At 39.1% G+C, this 21,395-nt stretch overlaps 1 long non-coding RNA gene across 1 annotated transcript; it reads left to right on the forward strand.

Annotated features, from left to right (window-relative positions):
- The first annotated feature begins 127 nt into the window (after window positions 1-127).
- Window positions 128-18,901, forward strand: LOC117500679. Its single transcript, XR_004557824.1, has 3 exons — window positions 128-138; window positions 2,470-2,476; window positions 18,708-18,901. It is a non-coding gene; the product is annotated as an uncharacterized LOC117500679 (long non-coding RNA).
- Window positions 18,902-21,395: the final 2,494 nt, after the last annotated feature.

A 21,395-nucleotide genomic window follows, 5' to 3' on the forward strand; every position in this document is an offset into this window, starting at 1 on the left:
GGCCTGATAAGGGTTTGAACCGAGAATCCTCTGGTTTCAAGCCCACTGCTTATCACTAGACCGCCACCTCCCCAAATAGATAGATAGGGTACGCCCAGAAAGTATTCACAGCGCTTCACTTTTTCCATATTTTGTTATGTTACAGCCTTTTTCCAAAATGGAGCAAATTCAATTCTCCCTCAAAATTATACCCACAACACCCCATAATGTTAACATGAAACAACTTTTTATTTTTGAAAATTTTGCAAATTTATGAAAAATAAGTTCTCAAAATTTGCAGGACCAACAGACTGAAGACTCCTTTGTCCTTCAGGCCATCAGACTGTATAACACCTCACTCTGGGGGAGTAACAGGAAGACAGAGGTCGGGAATGAGAGGAACAGTAGTAGCCAGTAAACCAGTATGTCTGGTATTTATATTGCAAACTGTTTCTCTTTTTTACTTTCAGTTTTGATCCTGTGTGCTTCTTACCCTGTGTGCTGCTATGCAATGCTGCTGGAACCTCAGTTTCCCTGAGGAAGTGATTTATCTAGAACCTCTCAAGGTCCACCAGGTTGGATGGGGAGCATCGGTGCACAGCCATTTTCAGATCTCTCCAGAGATGTTCAATCGAATTTAGGCCTGGACTCTGACTGAGCCACTCAGGGACATTTACAAAGTTGTCCTGAAGTCAATCCTTAGATATCTTGGCTGTGTGCTTAGGGTCATTGTCCTGCTGAAAGATGAACTGGTGCCCCAGTCTGAGGTCAAGAGCGCTCTGGAGCAGGTTTTCATCCAGGATGTCTCTGTACATTGTTGCATTCATCTTTCCCTCAATCCTGACTAGTCTCCCAGTTCCTGCCACTGAAAAAATATTTCCACAGCATGATGCTGCCACCACCATGCTTCACTCTCGGGATGGTGCCTGGTTTCCTCCAAACATGATACCTGACATTCACGCCAAAGAGTTCAATCTTTGTCTTATCAGACCAGATAATTTTGTTTCTCATGGTCTGAGTCCTTCAGGTGTCTTTTGGCAAACCCCAGGTGGGCTGCCATGTGCCTTTTACTAAGGAGTGGATTCCGTTTGATTGGTGGATTGCTGCAGTGATGGTTGTCCTTCTGGAAGGTTCTCCTCTCTCCACAGAGGAATGCTGGAGCGCTAACATAGTGACCATGTTATTCTTGGTCACCTCCCTGACTAAAACCCTTCTCCCCCCATCACTCAGTTTAGACGGGTGTCCAACTCTTGGAAGAGTCCTAGTGGATCTGAACATGTTCCGTTTACAGATGATGGATGCCATTGTGCTCATTGGGACCTTCAAAGCAGAAATGTTTCTGTACCCTTCCCCATATTTGTGTCTCGAGACAATCCTGTCTCAGAGGTGTACAGACAATTCCTTTGACTTCATACTTGGTTTGTACTCTGACATGTACTGTCAACTGTGGGGCCTTATATGTAGACAGGTGTGTGTCTTTCCAAATCATGTCCCATCAACTGAATTTACCCCAGTTGGACTCCAGTTAAGCTGTAGAAACATCTCAAGGATGATCAGTGGAAACAGGATGCACCTGAGCTCAATTTTGAGCTTCTTGACAAAGACTGTGAATATTTATGTACATGTGATTTCTTAGTTTTTCATGTTTAATAAATTTGAAAAAATCTCTTTATAAGCTTTTTTTCCACATTGTCATTATGGGGTATTGTGTGTATTTTGGAATAAGGTTGTAACATAAAAAATGGATGCACGATATACACACACACCTCCTGCACAGGACCCACGTGTCTTGTGTTACCTGAACTTCAGTCCAAGCCAGCAGCGGGTTACTCCACCCGTGTTTGTTCTGACCTGTTAAAGTTTAGAGTAAAGTGCTCCTCTTTGTTTTCTTTTTTAAATCTGCCAATTACAAGATATAACATTTAACTTTTATGGTATAATTTCAAAATGACTCATTACAGCGTTTCCTTGGTGACTGTTGGAATTCAGCAGGCAGGTGACAGAAACTTTGTGTGTGTTCTTATCTTCCAAAGCATATTTTCTGCCAGACCGAGCTGAACCTTTGATTGTTTAATTTCACCAAAACTGTTTTCCTTTTGTCCTATTGACAGAGATCCTCTCAAACAAAATGTATTAAAAAAGACCCTTTTTTCCTTAGTTTTTTTTTATTTTCTTTTTCATAATTTCACATTCAGATCTGAATGAGAATAACATGTCAACAACTTGACATTGTAAGAATGATGCAGTAGGCCTTGAGGCCTACTGGAGCTTATCGCCAGATTCCGTAGCGTGAACCGGATGAGAGTCTGGACAGGACGGCAGTCCAACTGGGACAATGCAGACTGTGTCTTGTCCAAGAACAAGAACAGGCAGGAATGACAGGGAATCAAACCTAGACCTGCACATTGGTAGTCCATGTCCAACCTGATATTGCACAAGTGTATTTAAAATATATACGTCATATAACCGGATACTAGATGATTATTAAAGGTGTAATGTCATATTGAATGTTAGTCACAGATCCTGACAACAGCACAGCTCTTTTTCCACTACTTGTTTTTACAAACAATATTTAAAATAAATTTAAAAATGTATTATTATTAAAACACCAACTAATACATTTAATTAATACATATTAATTAATGCACTATAACGCTTCCATACATGAAATACAGCTTACAGCAGCACCAAAATGGTGCATTTAAAATAACAGCACGATGTGTTTTTATCCTGCATGTCAGTTGTATTTTAATCACTTATGTGTGTCTGACTGTGAACGAAATAACTCAGAAATGGCTGAGGATAATTTCCTGAAACTTGGAAGGAATATTCCTTGTGCAAGTGCCTTTAAATGGTAAACTTTGGGAAGAGCTTGGTCACACATCAAGGTCCTCAAAAACATTTCTCTGTAAAACATTTTCCAGGATATATCTTCATCCAACAAGGTTAAACACAATTTCTAGGATATCTCCACACCCAGTAGGACTCCAAGGGTGATCCAAAATTTATGTCAATCAGCTAAATATTTGTCATTACTTGGTGTAGGTGACATCATGAATTTATGTCACTATAGTCTAAAAAAACATACATTCATTATGTGTGCGAGTAGGGTATGCATTGACAGGATGTCTTTCTTTCTTTTTTTCCCCATTTTTTTAGTTACCGATTCCAGGTCCATACAGTTCTTTATACAAATTATTCTTGTAACTCTTGTAATTTAGCCATTTGTATATTAACTTCTGTTACCCTTAACAACAATACCAAGAACATCCAAAAAAAAAAAGAACTAAATAAATCAGTAATACACATGCAAACAAGGACTATCTGGGCCTTAATCCTCACAAACTATGATGTAAACCTAACCTTATTTTAAGTAGGTTAAAGTAAGGTAAAATCCAACACCAAATAACATTCTAAAATAAAGACAGGATGTCTTTCATTGACGCGTAAGAGATGTTATTACGTCAATATGACGTGTGTCAAATTTAACCACATAATGAAAATAAACCAGCATAAAGTTGCACAGCAGGATGGAAAACACAGATATGACCGAAATAAAATGTTATGATAACACTGAAAAAACAACCCTTTAAGACAGATCAGTACTTGTATCAGTAACGGAATGAAAAAGGGCTTGCAGAAATACAGGAACATGTCTCAAATTTCATAAGCATGAGATATGATAGAAGTCAGGTCAGGAGGAAGAAAATGCATGCGTTGCAGTTGCGCATTGCCACATTCCTGTAAGATAACATGTTAGCAAGGCTCCATTTGCCACCGTGGTTTGGACAAAAACATAGCTAGGGAGTGGATTTCGCCTTGAAACGCATCCGGAAACGCTCCACACATAGTGAAGTCGGAAACAAACATTGCTGTTGTTTTTGTTGTTTCTTGAAAGTTCAAAACGAAATATTGAACAAATATTGCTTCGGAAAATGATCCACTGGTTTGAAACGCTTCGAACACTAAATGCTTCAGTACACAGTTCACTAAAACTGATTCATTGTCTGAAACATTTGAAAGCTAAACTAAACAACTGCTTTTTAAAATGATTCGCTATATCAAAACACTGCGAAGCGACATCTAGTGGACAGTAGGAATCCCAGTTAACATCAAATTCAAATGATCTGTTCTGAAATTGTCTGCTTTCACTCATATTTTCGTCGGTGCTTGTGTTTTATGGTGCTCGAACCTGTAATTCTTTATTAATATATATATAATTATTTAATATATAATAAAATAATGACAGTATTTATTATGTCACCTATACATAGGTAATATAATTATTATGCAATTCAAACATGTATTTTAAATAAATACTGTCATTATTATTGATTTAGAGTAATTATATTTGATTAATACTAAATACATAAAGCTGAGGATTATGCATTTCAGATAAATAGGATTAATGAATATGCATCATGTAAGGTTTATTTGGTAGGTTTGTATTAAAATTATCTAAAATAAGTAAATGGGAATCAGTTGTTCTTTTGGCTGCTCCCGTTTTTTTTTGGGGGGGGGGGGGTCACCACAGCGGATACAGCCAGATCCACATTGGTAATTGGCACAGGTTTTACGCCGGATGCCCTTCCTGACACAACTCAACGCACACAGCCGCTGGTGTTCCAAAGAGGTCTCCCATAAATGGGAATCAGTCATGTAATTAAATTACATAAATTTTAAAAGTTAGGGCAAATATTTCTGTGAGTGAAGTTCAACTATTTGCAGCATTTAGTTAAAAACAATTAATTTTCTCTTTTCAAACTCCCTTGTGGAATTATCTCCACATGTTCATGGCAGCAATATGTTGTGCTCAAGCAGATGTATATTTGTCTATAAAATCTTTAGCCTTTTTAGTTTATGTTGTGTATGTGGCGAGTTGCTGCAGTCTTTTTCTGAAGAATGTGCCATGCACCATGGATGTGCACCACACTGTAATTTAAATTTGGTTAACTTTATCTATGTGTCACACAGACGTCGGTATATGGAGCCAATAACTGTAGAGCAGAGTTTATACGGGAGGAGAAGCTAATAACATACATGTCAGAATTTTCAAAATAGAACATCAACAAACAAGAGCAATCAGAGATTTCTGACGTCCACCAATCTGGATCTGGACCACCTCCAAAATTCAGTGGAGTCTTCCATGCTCTGTGGTAGAAATTTGGTGAGAATCTGGGAAGTAGTTTTGACATAATCCTTCAAAGCTGATATAAAATGAAATCTTGATACAGAATCCAGATCCAATGTGGCCCTCTACTGTGGTGCATGCTTGCACAGTTGTTGGAAGAGTTCCGGTTTATGTTTCTCGCTACAGATACACATGGATTTACATTTTCAACAGTAATATTACCAGATCTTACAAGCTTAGGGCAACAATAAAAAATAAAAAAAAACCTGACCTCGTCACACCCAGGCGCCACAGCGAGCGTCACACTGCAAACAGCAAATTTATGCAGCTGAAATGTTGAACAGCGTCAACAGCAGTTCTGGGGTGGCAAAGCAGTCCACATATTAGTGCAGCACACACAATACAAAACTGCAATAACGTGAATGCACCTGAACTACACTGGATGAAGGTGATGAACCTTCACTGCAGCATGGCAAAGGTGTTGATGAACAATAACTCATGAAGCCATTGAGTTATTTTCATGCCTGAGCTGCAGCTACCTCCACTCTTACCGTGTTTGTTTGTGCAGTCCGTAATGGGTTTTTTGTGTTGCTGGGTTCCTTTAGGGCAGGCTGAGCTGTGTCTTATCGACAAGGTACTTGAAGATTTGTTGTGGACATCTGTTCTGAGGCATTTTAGTTCCACAGGAGATTACCAAATGTGGGTGGCTCAGCCGTATAGATGGCCACTCAGTGACTTGTTTTGCACTAATGCCAAAACATCCAGTGAGATACCAGAATTATCAATCGGAAGTATTTGCTGTGGCCTCACAATTTGACTTATAAACTGATGTACTTTATTTTCCAGAGTATAACTTGCACATGGCCCATATGTTAAAAAAATTGCCTCTTGAAGGGGAGAAAACATATAAGTTGCACCTTTTTTCTGTATTGTCAGCTCTTGAATTAGGGATTTTCATGCATTGTTATAGTGTACTTTTTTATTATTAACATTTATTCTTTTAATATTTTATTTCATGCTTTGACTCATGGGAAAGATCTATATAAATAGTTATTATAATAATTATTATTAATAATGAATGTGCCATTTTTCTGTATATAAGTCGCATCAGAGTATGCAACAGGACCTCCTAAACGAAAAAAAAACCTGCGACTTATACTTCCTAAAATACAGTAAATCGCTTTTGGATGTATTCCATTTTTGTTTTAGCGAGATGAGCATGTGAATTTTCTGACGTTTGCCTTTGGCCATATTGAGTCAGCGGCGCTTTGCTGCTTTGACGTTTGCCAGCAGAGTGGGGTGATTGACCGTGTCACTAAATCCTGCTTGGAGCCGATCACCTTTGAACATCAGCCCTTAATCAGCAGTAGCACAAAGGTGACCCGACCGCCCAAACCTGAGCCTGATGTCATAACACACCTTCATTTTCCTCCTCTTTGAGGTGCCCTGTGAAGTGTTCAGACACGCGCCGCAGCAATTGATCAAACCTCAGCTTTCAGTAATTTGAAGACTTCTCATCGGAACATTCTTGAACATGTGTTCCAGTGTGGCCTGCTTGTCCTCTAATCCCCCAATAACCCAAGCCTCGGACCTGAAAGCCTGTAAGTGGTGTGAGGAGTAAAGGGAGGCAAAGGACAAGGGAAGTTTGAGAAGGGATTGAACAAACTATTTTAATCCCTGTAATGGAATTGGTGTGTAAACTCATGAACCTAGAAGTAAACACAAAGAAAATGGAGAGTGACAGATGTTGAATTGGTTCAAGTCTTTCCGGAGAGAGTTGTGTAAAAACACACGTTTGCCCCCACCCACCCAAACTGCCTACTATAACTTCGACACTCAATGCCTTTTATAGCTCACCTATTGTGTTTGTGAATACAGGTTTGTTTGTTTAATGTTCCATATTCCATTTATATTTGTACTGATTTGCAGCGCCCTGTACTTTTCATTACACTTGTTGATCCCATAACCTTATTCCTTTGGAAATTAGTTAATGTTCCATATTCCGTTTATATTTGTACTGATTTGCAGCGCCATGTACTTTTCAATACACTTGTTGATCCCATAACCTTATTCCTTTGGAAATTAGTTAATGGGTGTTACATTCAGGTACATACGCATTTTGACTGTAACACAGTTTTGGCAATTTTGTCACCAACACAGTGGAGTTCAAATAAAACAATCAATATGTGTTGTAGAGTAGACTTTCATCTTTAACTTATATGGAGTGGAGGGGTTGGTCACTCCATTTTCAACGGTATCAGGCGTGGCACAAACGGAATGGACACAACTGCAAACATATACGACTGATAGAGTTCAAAAGAGTTTTAATGAGTATAACAGGCAGAAGGTTTGTACATGCGTGGTTCAGCAGCGTGGCAGAGGTAGCAGACAGATAAGAGGCAGAGGTGTAGTCAAAAAACAGGCACATGTCAAAATACACAGTGTTTAGGCTATCAGAGGCAAGACAAACTCAAGAAACAGGTAAAGTAAAAAAAAAAAACGGCAAGCAAAACAGGACAAAATAAAGCACGGGACGGAGGCTGGAAAGTGACACGAAATCAACAACCTGGCAGTGAGCTGTGACACTGTGAGGGCTTAAATGGGGAGCAGACTAATCAAGGTGTGATGAGGTGCAGGTGTATGGAAGGACCTGGAAAGGAGCATGGCCAGGGAAGCCAAAGGTAAGTGCAAGAGAGTGCAGTGAGACAAAAGCAAAGCGAACTGGGGAATGATAACTGACTGAAAAGCCAATGGTGCAAAATGTGAAGTGCTCAACAAACAATAATTAACATGAACAAAACAAAAGGGGGAAAACTAGGAAATAACATGACTAAACTAAATAGCAGGAAACATGAAGATCAATGATTATAATCAAAACTAGAACAGAACTGATACTGATTAAAATATAAAAGTAAATGCAATAACCGATAAAGAGGTGACAACATAAACTAAGACTACACTGAAAACAAATGAACAGAACGACAAAACCAGAGACTACAGAATAATGCAATAAATAAAACAAACTAACTGATAAGCAATAAGTGACAAATGGAAGATAATCAGATAAGAAACACTTGAAGATCAATAATCAAAACCGGTGACTAAAGCATAATACAATAAATGTGATAAACAGAATTAAATTGACCAAAGCAACATAAGGGACCAAGAGTGAAAGCAAACAATAAACAATAAAGCGAAACTAAATACATTGCAAGGAAATGATACACAGAGAATAAATGAAACAAAACCAATCAGAACTAAAGCATGACCATGACAACCTGACATGAGATGAATAACAACATAGAAGGCTCTGAACCTGGAGGTCAATGAGAACTCACAACTTAAGACATGAACCCATCCTGGGCAGGAGCATGAAAGGCCATAAGTAATTGGTGGAAGTAATACAATTCTAAATATAAGGCTCAGCTGTTGAACAGCCAGTTTTATTTAGACAAGTAAGGGGATGGATTTCCAAGTAACTGAAAATGTTTTGGACTTCATTGACATTATTCATAAAGAAATACAAAAATACAAACATGATGTTAAATCTATCTGAAAGTCATTTTTAAATCTGAGTGACTGTGAAAGAAGTAGACAAGTGAGGGAATCCATAAAGACATCCATTACAGCTAGGGAGGTGCATATTAGGTCAAAAGATGGATAGATGGCCATACAATCTGTACTAATTTCTCTAAAAAGTGACTCTTGCCCAGCCAGATAAAAAATTAAGTGTTTGCATAGATTGGTAATGTCTTGCTGATTACCATTTCACTTACTAAGGCCAATCTCAGTCCTGATGAAGATGGGTCATACCAGATTGGTGCATTCCTGCCGTTATCTTTATTTTTTTTTATCTTTCTTGGGGATTGGCTGTTCTCCATTTGAAAATCAAGGCTGTAACCACACATTCTAAAAAACAGAATAGTTGGCATTATGGGGAGAAGCTCTTATTAGGCTTAGATTAGGGCCAAGAGAATAATTACCTCAACAATAAATGTTGTGTGTAAAATAAGGACTATTAGTTTACATTTAGCCATAATTTAGATGATTAATTTTCAACAATGTAGAGCTCACATTCACCAAACAAAACTAACTCCATCCTTGTTGTGCTCCACTGGTAGAGGAGAAGGCAGGATGGAGAGAATATCTATTGCAGATAGAAACAAGTGCATTCAGAAATTTCTAACATCTGCCAATCTGGATTTGGATCACCTCCAAAATTCAGTGGAGTCTTCCATGCCGTAATATGTATCTGTGGTGAAAATGTGGTAAGAATCCGTGAAGTAGTTTTGAAGAAATCCTTCAAAAACTATATAAAGGGAAATCTTGATCCAGAATCTGGATTTGGATCTGGATCACCACCAAAATTCAGTGGAGTCTTTCATGGTCTAATATCTATCTGTGGTGCAAATTTGGTGAGAATTTGTGACATAGTTTTGAAGAAATCCTTCAAAGCATTTCATTCATTCATTCATCTTCTACCACTTAGTCCAATTAAGGGTCGCGGGGGGGCTGGAGCCTATCCCAGCAGTCATAGGGCGTGAGTCGGGGTACACCCAGGACAGGACGCCAGTTTGTCGCAGGGCCACAAACAGACAAACAATCACAGACACACCCACACACACACCTACAGACAATTTAAAGATCCCAATCCACCTAACCCGCATGTCTTTTGGATGTGGGAGGAAACTGGAGCACCCGGAGGGAAACCACTCAAACACAGGGAGAACATGCAAACTCCACACAGAAAGGCCACGGGAATTGAACCCACGACCTTCTTGCTGTGAGGCAACAGTGCTAACCACTAATCCACTGTGCCGCCCTTTATAAAAGCGTTTATAAAGTGAAATATTGATCCAGATCTGGATCTGTGTCGAAAATTTTGTCAAAATCCGTGCAGTAGTTTTGACGTAATCCTGCTAACAGACAGACAAATAAATAAACGCCGATGATTTTATTACATCCTTGGCCGACGTAACCAGCCGGGAGTAGGTACCTGGCAAAGTTCAGGCATGCAAGTCCATGACACCAAAGGGGATTAACTTTTCAATTGGTGCCCGGATGCAACATCCAAAGCTATAAAGGGGCGCAAGCAGCATCTGCATTGAGCAACATCAAGCAAATACATACCTTCATTAACATATTCAATATATATTGTGTCAAGACTATTGCAGCTACCCATTTATCCACATGGTTTATACCCTATGATAAGACCAGGTTTAGTATTTTGGGCCAAATGCATTGCACAGAACCAGGTGCACATGCAAATAAAGGCTCATAGAGGGGACTGCTCACACCTACCCATGAAAAGCAACTATGCCAAGCTATCTTCTCAAAGAACACTCTTGCTGGTAAATATCATCAGACCCATTAAAAGGAGAGCTCATCAGTGACACTCCAGTGTGTGACCAAGGTTAGGTCTGTGAATGATGTGGAATTGCAGACTGCCCTCTTACAAAGTGAGTGGCAGGGCTTTAATGTCTCTCCATCTCCTGCTGTCATTCCTGCAAACTTGCTCCTGCCAGATGTTATCAAAGGGGGTTGGCTAAGTGAGTGGCAGAGGCGACCTTTATTTAGGTCTATTCTCTCTCACAGTGCAGGGAGATACATTCTGGCTTTCAACACTGTCCAGACACAGCCTGAGTAGGGCAGGAACTGATGCTTGGACCCTCAGCAGTACACTGGTAAACATTCTCAATGGGTTATAAAGCTTTTTTAAATCACCTTTTGGATAGGCAGTTGGAGATACTTTAATGTGAAAAGACAATTGTTTACCCTGCAGGCTCTATGAGGCCAGGCCAAAAGGTAGCTAGTGAATTATCCAGTGGTTGTGTGCTTGATTACAGAGAACCTCAAATTTAGAAAGTCGGGAAACACTAAAACTACTTATTGCACAATCGCGAAAGCTCCTGAATCATGTAATGTAATAAATCACAAATATGGGTTAGGGATTAGCTACAGTCTACTCAAGACAAACTGTTAAGTAAGACATCAGCAGGAAGATACAGAACAGAAGTTGGGTGTTGTTGATGCTACCACAGCCTTTCTCTCAAAACTTGCCTCTCATTTATGTTACATTTTAATTGCACCAATATTGTCAACACCTATTGTAGGATCTGAGGCTTTCAGTAATCTCTTAAGTAGGTGAGCACCCACAATATGTTTTCAAACCATAATATTTAATAATACATATAAATCACTCCAGCAATCTATCATTCCAACAGAGTTTTATTTGAAGGTATGTAATTCCATGTGTTCCCAATGTGTGCTCCCAAGATTGTGGGAGGGAATTTCAAACAGTTGGAATATGCTAACATCCCTGAGCAGACAAAGGAAGCAGAGAACAGGAGAAAAAAAAAAAAGTACCATCTAAAAGGCAGTGAGTATGGTGCATCGGGCAAGTATTCACAGCACTTCATTTTCCACATTTTGTAATGTTACAGCCTTACTTCTGAATTAAATTTTTCCTTAAAATTCTAGTCACAACACCCCATAATGACAACATGAAAAAAGCTGTTTTTATTTTTTTATGTTTACAAATTTCTTAAAAATAAAAGAGTAAGAAATCACCTGTACATAAGTATTCACACCCTTTGCTCAATACTTTGTTGATGCACCTTAGGCAGCAATTACAGCTTCAAGTCTTCTTTAAGATGATAGCACAAGCTTGGCGCACCTATCTTTAGGCAATTTTGCCCATTACTCTTAGCAGCACCTCTCAAGCTCCATCAGGTTGGATGGGGAGCGTCAGTGCACAGAGAGTTCAATCAGATTCAGGTCTGGGCTCTGGCTGGGCCACTTAAAGACATTCACAGAGTTGTTCTGAAGCCATTCCTTTGATATCTTGGCTGTGTGCTCAGGGTCACTGTCCTACTGAAAGATGAACTGTCACCCCAGTATGAGGTCAAGAGCACACTGGAGAAGATATTCATCCAGGATGTCTCTGTACATTGCTGCATTCATCCTTCCCTCAATCCTGACTAGTCTCACAGTTCCTGCTCTGCTTCTGGAGCTCTGACAGAGTGACCATCAGGCTCTTGGTCACCTCCCTGACTAAGGCCCTTCTACCCTGATTGCTCAGTTTAGATGGGTGGCAGCTCCAAACTTCTTCCATTTATGGATGATGGAGGCCACTGTGCTCATTGGGATCTTCAAAGCAGCAGAAATGTTTCTGTACCCTTCCCCTGATTTGTGTCTCAAGACAATCCTGTCTCAGAGGTCTACAGACAATTCCTTTGACTTCATGCTTGGTTTGTGCTCTGACATGTACTGTCAACTGTGGGACCTTATATGTAGACAGGTGTGTGTCTTTCCAATGATGACCAATCAACTGAATTTACCCCAGGTGGACTAAACTGTAGAAACATCTCAAGGATGATCAGTGGAAGCAGGATGCACCTGAGCTCAGTTTTGAGCTTCATGGCAAAGGATGTGAATATTTATGTACATGTGACTTCTTAGTTTTGTATTATTATTTTTCATACATTTGCAAAAGCTCAACAATACTTTTTCGCAGTGTCATTATGGGGTAATGTGTGTCGACATTTGAGGAAAAAAAATAAATTTCATTCATTTTGGAATAAGGCTGTAACATAAAACAAATGTGGAAAAAGTGACTTGCTGTGAACAGTTTCCAGATACACTGTAGATAGATACACACATACATATTCTCCAGGTTTTTAACACAGTAACTCAAGAGCAATAAATGTTATGCTTAAACTCGACATATTAGAAGCTTATATAATGAGGTCAAAGGCTTTCATGTCTGGTGAACATTAATGCACAACATCAATCAAAAAACAATGTTGTTTTGCCTTTATAACGTGTCTGTCACCTGCTGGATGGTTTGTGGATGTTGGATTGATGATTAATTACAAGCATTTGCGGTTGTCAGTGAGACAGACTGTTCTCTGCAAAAAAAAAAAAAAAAAAAAAAAAAAAATCAGAGAAGTAACCTGTTAATTCCGGTTTTCTCCACACACATACTGTATATATACAGCGGGTAAAATAAGTATTGAACACGTCACCATTTTTCTAAGTAAATATATTTCTAAAGGTGCTTTTGACATGAAATTTTCACCAGATGTCAGTAACAACCCAAGCAATTCATATATACAATGAAATCAAACCATCAGTGCCCATAAATTAAATTATGTGCAATTTTGTGAAATGATGCAGGAAAAAAGTATTGAACACCTGAGGAAAGGGAGGTGCAAAAAGACATGGAAATCCAAGACACCAGCTGAAATCTGTCAGTAATTACAAAGCAGTCCTGCCCCTTGTCAGTGCAAATTAATATCAGCTGGTTCAGTCCAAAGTGATGGCTTATAAAAAGGTGTCTCATAACCAAGTGTCGTGATGGGTAAAAGCAAAGAGCTCTCTCAAGATCTTCGCAACCTTATTGTTGCAAAACATACTTATGGCATTGGTTACAGAAGGATTTCTAAACTCCTGAATGTTCCAGTGAGCACTGTTGGAGCCATAATCTGAAATTGGAAAGAACATAATTTCAGAAAACAATAAGTAATGCACTCAACTGCCATGACCTGTATGTACAGTCACCAAGCAAGACTCCATTGTTGAAGAAAAAGCATGTTGAAGCTCATTTAAAGGTTGCTACACAAAATTTAGACAAGCCCATGAAATACTGGGAGAATATAGTCTGGCCCATGAAATACTGGGAGAATATAGTCTGGTCAGATGAGACTAAAACTGAATTCTTTGGATGCCATAATACACACCATGTTTTGAGGTCAAATGGCACTGCAGATCACCCCAAAAAACATACAGCGCATCTGGAAAGTATTCACAGTGCTTCACTTTTTCCACATTTTGTTATGTTACAGCTTCATTCCAAAATGGATGAAATAATGTTTTCCCTCAAAATTCTACATACAATACCCCATAATGACAATGTGAATTTTTTTTTCCCCAAATTTATCAGGAACTCAGGAAATCAGGAACTGGGAGACTAATCAGGATTGAGGGAAATATGAATGCAGCAGTAGACAGAGACATCCTGGATGAAAACCTGCTCCAGAGCGCTCTTGACTTCAGACTGCGGTGATGGATCATCTTTCAGCAGGACAATGACCCTAAGCTCACAGACAGTATATCAAAGGAGTGGCTTCAGGACAACTCTGAATGTCCTTGAGTGGCCCAGCCAGAGCCCAGACCTGTGCACCAATGCTCCCCATCCAACCTGATGGAGCTTGAGAGGTGCTGCAAAAAGGAATGGACAAAACTGTCCAAAGATAGGTGTGCCAAGCTTGTGGCATCATAATCAAGAAGACTTGAGGCTGTAATTGCTGCCAAAGGTGCATCAACGAAGTATTGCGCAAAGGGAGTGAATACTTATGTACACGTGATTTCTTAGTTTTTTACTTTTAAAAAATTTGCAAAAATAAAAACAGCTTTTTTCATGTTGTCATTATGGGGTGTTGTGAGTAGAATTTTGAGGGGGAAAAAGGAATTTACTCCATTTTGGAATAAGGCTGTAATATACAAAATGTGGAAAAGTAAAGTGCTGTGAATACTTTCTGAATGCACCGTATCAACAGTGAAGTTTGGAGGTGGGAACATCATGGTGAGGGGCTGTTTTTCATCATACCACACTGGCAAACTTAACTGAAAGAAGGATTAATGGAAAAATGTACTGAGACATTCTTGATAAAAATCAGGATGGTGAAAATGAAACAAGGGTGGACATTGCAACAAGACAGTGATCTCAAACATACAGTCAAGGATACTCAATTGGTTTCAGAGAATGAAATAAGGTTAAGGTCAAGGCTTATTTATTGTCATTCTAAGCATGTAATACACGAAAGGAACAAAATTCTGTATTCAATCCCCAGTGAATGCATGAAAGTAAAAAAAAAAGAAAAACTAAATGATATGCAAAATATATACAAATAAAATACACGAGTTAAATATAACTAAAATAAGTTAAACCTGAACTAAGTTCAACAGAAGAACCAGTGGTGAACTGCAACAAGTGAACTGTGACCATATTGCACTCAGTTCCATTTGCTAGAATGGCCCAGCCAATCAACTGACTTGAATTCAATAAAAAATCTATGGAAAGAACTAAGTTCCTAGGTCAAAGAAGAGGTCCACAGAACCTTCAAGATTTGAAGACTGTTTGTGTGGAAGAATGGACCAAATTCACACCTGAGCAATACATGTGACTAGTTTATCCATACAGAGGGTGTATTGAAGCTGTCATTACCACCAAAGGCTTTTGTATGACGTATTCAGTAAATTTAAGTCAGCGTGTTCAATACATTTTCCCTGTGTCATTCCATTTTATTACAAATAACTTATTTCTGTACTTATTTGTTTTGGTTTTGTTGCATATATGGCTTACTTGGGTTGTTTCTGACATCTGGTGAAAATTTCATGTCAGTGGCACCCTTAGAAATATATTTATTGAGAAAAATGGTATTGTGTTCAATGCTTATTTTGCCTGCTCTATGTATGTATGTATGTATGAAATATATATATATATATATATATATATAGATATAGATATATATAGATATGTGTGTGTGTATGTATGTGTGTGTGTGTGTGTGTGGTTTTGAAGTTACACATTGCTTGAAATGAGCTTGTACTGTATGTCAGTTGCATTTCCAAAGCCTACCTCTGACGGGCACAGAGGCCATCGCTGTGTGTTTAATTATTACTGGGAAATGACACTGTCAACTCACACACACCTCAAAATCTATTACACTTGTACCCAAACCCATATGCATGTCAGTGGGTTGTGGGGGGTTTCAACGTTGGACTTCTCGATCTCAATGCCCAACCAGGTCAGCCAAAGGGGAACCCTCCCCAGGCAAGCTTGTAGGAACATATTTCAACCTGGAGTTCACCTTGCTACACTCTGACTGGCTTAGAAATTGCAGTGTAAAGTGTCATCGTAACTTAGTCCTCTTTCAGCTGTCTTTATCATCAGGCAGAGCAGGTGGCTCTGTGGCATAGGAGTTGGGGTATTGAGCTATAGACCAGGGTTTGATTCCAAGTGACCTGTCTGTGTACTTGACAAGACATTTAATCTGCATCATCCCACTCCACTCACCAGTAAAATGATACCAAGCTTGACTAGGGAAGTGTGATGGACTGGCTCCCCATCCAGGTGGAGTCAGACTCTCGTCTACGTCTCGCTATGGTGTCCAGTGATGCTCACCGGCCCAACTGGCCTCAGGGTCTGCATAGGACATCTTCTGTATTGTCAAGAGAGGACATTTACTTCTACTTTTTTCCAGGACATTTTGATCCACAATAATTACAAAAATATTGGGAGCTTCTAGAAAAGTTGATAGAGAGTGTTTAATGGCCCATTTACACTCTGATGATTAATCCGGTGTTTGTTGACAGAGGGTGAAAAGTTGCTTACCGTTGACCTGCACTGAGGTCCACCACACTCTGCAGGAGCTAAGTTGACATCAGTTGGGCAATGCTGTTGTTTTTGTTGTGGTCCCAGAGAAATTTTCAACATGCTTAAAGTAGACCTGCATTGAAATAAATGTGGTCAGATCTCAGAAAGAAATAGCTGATATGTATTTATAAGACCCTTATGAATGCAGTAAAGTAAATATGCAAGCCCAAATTTGTAATTCAGCGGAGAAATCTTCGTTTAAAAATGACAAATTTGCAGCTAAAATTTGGCCCTCCACGAAAACTGTTTGTACATCCGGGACATGCCGTGACGTAAGGGAGAACACAGAGCGCTAGCGCCTTCAGTCCGATCCGCGCGTTGAGTGAATGCAATACTAGCTATTTCACAATAGAACTTGATTTTATCTGTTACTAATGTTACTGTTATACGCATCCTGGTTTCAACATCCAAAAGTAAGCTGCAATGAATGCGAGATACAGCTCTGCATGCTCAGATCAGCGGCGACATCGACAACGGGCGACGTTCTTCCCCGACCCTTACTGCGCTAGCGAGCAGGTCGTTGCGGTAACCCCAACCCCAGCCTTGCCCCGTAAGAAAATATTGGCTTGCATGGAGTGCCTCATCCGTTCACTCATACTGTAGTATGAGTGTACTACTACGTACTACTTACATTGCAAAAAGTCCTGAAAATATCATTTTTATGCAGTCCACAAACAGTCTTAGAGCAAGATAATATAAAACTCACCAATAATTGTTTTTTACAGGGAAATATGATCGAATATAGATCTAGTCTAAAGGCAAAACAATCATAAACAACCTCAAAACGGCGGTAGGCTAAAGACAGTGGATTTTCAATGTGACACCACTCAATCAAATGGGCTTATGAAAAAGTCCCCAAAAATAATTTTCAGGCAAAAATAAAAGAAATGTATACTCACCAAACGTACCGCAAGACAATATGAAGTTTAAAAAAAAGTTGATCGTTCTGTATAAGACAATAAAAAGGTGCTTTTGTAAGAGATGTAAGCTGACGTAAATCCACAAATTACAGTTGGTGCGCGGAATGCATGCTGGGATAGTGTCTTCTCTCTTACGTCTCGGCAACGTCCCGGATGTGATGACAGTTTTGCGAAGGGCCAAATTTTAGCTGTAGATTTGTCTTTTTTTTTTAAATGAAGATTTCTCCGTTGAATGACAGATCTGGGCTTGCAGATTTACTTTACTAGATTCAGAAGGATCTTATGTGTAAATATGTCATTTTTTTGGTCCAAAGATCTGACTGCCTTTATTTCAATGCAGGTCTACTTTAAAATCTCCAACGATCACGCAAAAACACCGGCAGCAGTTGAGCTCTATTACTGGTCCATGCACCTCTGCAGGCCAACATCGGAGGCTTTCACAGGATGCATCACCTTCTCTGTATCGCTTGGACATGAAGAAATGTGAGGAAATATGTAGAACCTGTCTCAATGACACAGCAATAATGCAATTGCAGAGTTACGTTGAGTTTATATAGGCTACGTCACATGACATTTCATAAGTTGAGTTGACGATGAGCTCCCCCAAGCTCCACTACTGCTCCAAGGAGTGCACTATGAATGTGCACACTCCCCATCAGCAGAAGTTACACTAAGTCCCCAAACGTTATGCTGTGCCAGTACAACCGCGGCTACATCGATCAGCATTGGGGACGCCTGGAATGCGCCTTCACCGCTGTTTCACAGAGGTTTTTGAGAATCAGCCAGCTTCAGCCACTTCATGTCATAGTGTGAATGGGCCCTTAAGAGGGCTGATGTCTGCTTGTGTTATTTTTTTTTTTATTTTTGCATGCTTTCATTTTCATCATGTCACTGAAACATAAATAAAACATGACACAGATTATATCGTTTAGTTATCAGAGCTATGGGTCAGTGGAGGTGACCCTGTTGTGTGACTGTTTATCCGCCTGACTGATTCGTCAAAACAATAATAAAAGCAACATGAAGTGATTTATTCACATAGATTGATTTGTTTGTCCAATTTGGGATGTGAAGTTTGGATATGTTCAAAGTGAATTTGTTTGCAATGTCAACACAGCTGAATGTAGAATAGACAGAAGACATTGTCTTGATCACATATTAATGACTGGTATATTACACACTGTTGCTTATTGGCAGAGCACGGATCACCTGAATGAGCGACTTTTCATGAAAAGAGCTATTCTGTGTTGTAGAAGCTCACTGGCCATATATTTTTTTTAGAAATAGGGGAGAATAGTATTTGAAATTGTAAGAGGAAATATTCACTTGTGTAGAAAGAAAGTAATTTCAGATACAGTGATGCAGCGAAGGTTAGCTATACCATGTCAAAGCAGGTTTATTTTTTTCATGGTTTTCTCCCATCAAGATGTGATTGAAGTTGGCTCATTTTCTATCTATTGCATAAACTGATTATTATCCTCTGCATAAGCATATTATTGTTTTGTGTTAAATATTGCACACCTCAGTTGAAGTGAGAAATTGGTTGTCAGCACAGCACCTTGGCCCAGAAATCATTAAAAAACCAACATAACCTATTATTAAGCTGTCATATTATATAGTATGGCAGTTTCCAGTCAAATTAGATTGTTTTATCTGCAGAATTTTGCATTTTGTAACTTTAAATATGACATACTGTAACGTCAGTCACGTAACATCAGTCACACATAATTATGCAATCATTGAGTTTATGCCTTTGAATTGTAACATGGCAAGGAGCAGCAGAATGACAGTCGCTTGCAACCTTATATCCTACAATAAAAAGAGTTGTTAACCCTGTATAGTTTGAAGACAAAGTTAAAATAACGTTTATGGATTTTCTTAATGACTGTTTTTTGTATCATCAGTCACACCCATAGTATTGAGTAGCACCAACAAAGTTTTCTTCCATACCAAATAGACCTTGTCTTCCACAAGATAAGAACAGTCAGGGGCTGTATGTTTTAAGTCCTGGTCACTACAAAAGGCCTGCTTCCTAACACCAGTCACTGTGGAATTGTACAAAAGATATTTTCTTCACTCCTTCACTCCTTAAGGTTGTAACAAGGATCCAAGAGTTTGGGTGGAAAACCAATTTGTCCAAGAGTTTCAACATAAAAATAAATAATTTGCGGAACAATCAGGAATTTTCAGGATAGTGCCAGAAAAATGTGTAGAATCACAGACTCAGATTTCTTGAAAACCTCCCTTGTGGCTTTTTCACAGTCTAATATGGCACCAGAATGGCTACTATTTCACTTATAAACAAATTTAAGTGTCTAAATGTATCTATTAAGGCATGAGAAAATCTTTGAAGTGTAGGTAAAATGGAGCACAACGTGGTGTGAATCTGCTGTTCTTATGCATCTCTCCTGATGCAGTTTGAGCAGCAAAACTAATGTGACTCCATTGCTAATGTCAAATGGCGGTGGGGGGAGCTGGTCAGACACAACAGGAGAAGCTTTGCATAGCCAGCACAATGATAAGGAACTGCAAGGACTTCTATGAGAACTGTAAATAACTATAAAATATCATGATATAATGTGTTACTGTGAACGCTGTATTTTTTGTGGTGATCTTGTTGAAGGCATGTTGATAAATAATTGTGGTGTTAAAATGTCATTTAGCACCATAAGTGTAAAGTGTGCCTAAGACCATGACATTGATGCATGCCATTCATGACTGTTAGGTGCAACCTATTGTTGATGTATGACTTGTAAAAGTCTACTCCATGATTATAAGACAACCACACATATGGTACCTTCTGAATTATTCCATAGACTTTTGAAAAAATGAAATATCTACATTAATGTTATAAATTTTGCTGCTCCATGTCACCATGAAGCAATACGTTGTATTTGGTCTTTTTGTTCGTAGTCAATAGGCATGCAAAACAGCTTTTAATTATGTTTGCTTGAGTAAACATTCAGATTCCAGCCGATTACTATTATGAAATGTGTAAATATTTGGAAAGCAGGTTTTGTTAAAAAAAAAAAAAAAAATGTAGCCCACTGGAAGTTTTTCATTTTATTTGAAAATCTCATAAGTTTCTATAGTTATTTTACACTGTCTGTTGGTGCAGTATAGTTCATAAACTGAAATACATAAGTAAGTATGTCCCTTCAGCTGCTCCCTTATTTTCAGTCAGGGTCCCCACAGCAGATCCGAGGTGGATCTGCATGTTGATATGGCAAACATTTTGCACCAGATCCCCTTCCTGATGCAACTCCACATTACACAGAGAAAGTGCACTAATAACCACTTGGCCACCACCCCTGCAATAGACGTAAACATAATAAAAATAACATTGTTCAGTGGTTTAAATTCAGTCTGAGTAGAAAGACTGTTTGTGAGTATGTAGAGCTGTTTTAACCAAGTCTGAGTATCCAGTGACTCATTCCTGACATAATATTTCATGATGCAGTCGGATGTTACTCTCAGGGGTGTCTGGCCTGCTGCTCGGGATTTGGCACAGAGCAGGAGGTGGTCAGGCGATTAGGTCACCACACTGCTAAGAGATCCAGGAATGCTGTAACCCAGCAGGTTTGGGATCCGCTATGCTTCCAGGCTCTCTGTGGGAACCATTCTTCAGCATGCTTGTGCCATGGAAAATGAACATATGTTTGAGCAGAGAGGAGAGGAGCCTCTGGGTTCCACCCAGCACCACCTAATTAAACTAGGAGGGAATTTTACACACTTTAAAGAGAGAGAACCCTTTCCACTTTGCTTTCAGAGCAGTAGCGTGTAATTGGTTTTGCTCGATCGGTTGACGTTTTAGGAGTGGTTGACAATGTAGCAATAGAAGTCCTCATGCAGCAGTTGTTTTGGGTGAATATTTTGCAGATGTGAGCATAATGAGATTTACATGATCAGGCACATGCTGGTGAAC

The sequence above is a fragment of the Thalassophryne amazonica genome, chromosome 19 (genome assembly GCF_902500255.1).
Source record: "Thalassophryne amazonica chromosome 19, fThaAma1.1, whole genome shotgun sequence".
Lineage (NCBI taxonomy): Eukaryota > Metazoa > Chordata > Actinopteri > Batrachoidiformes > Batrachoididae > Thalassophryne > Thalassophryne amazonica.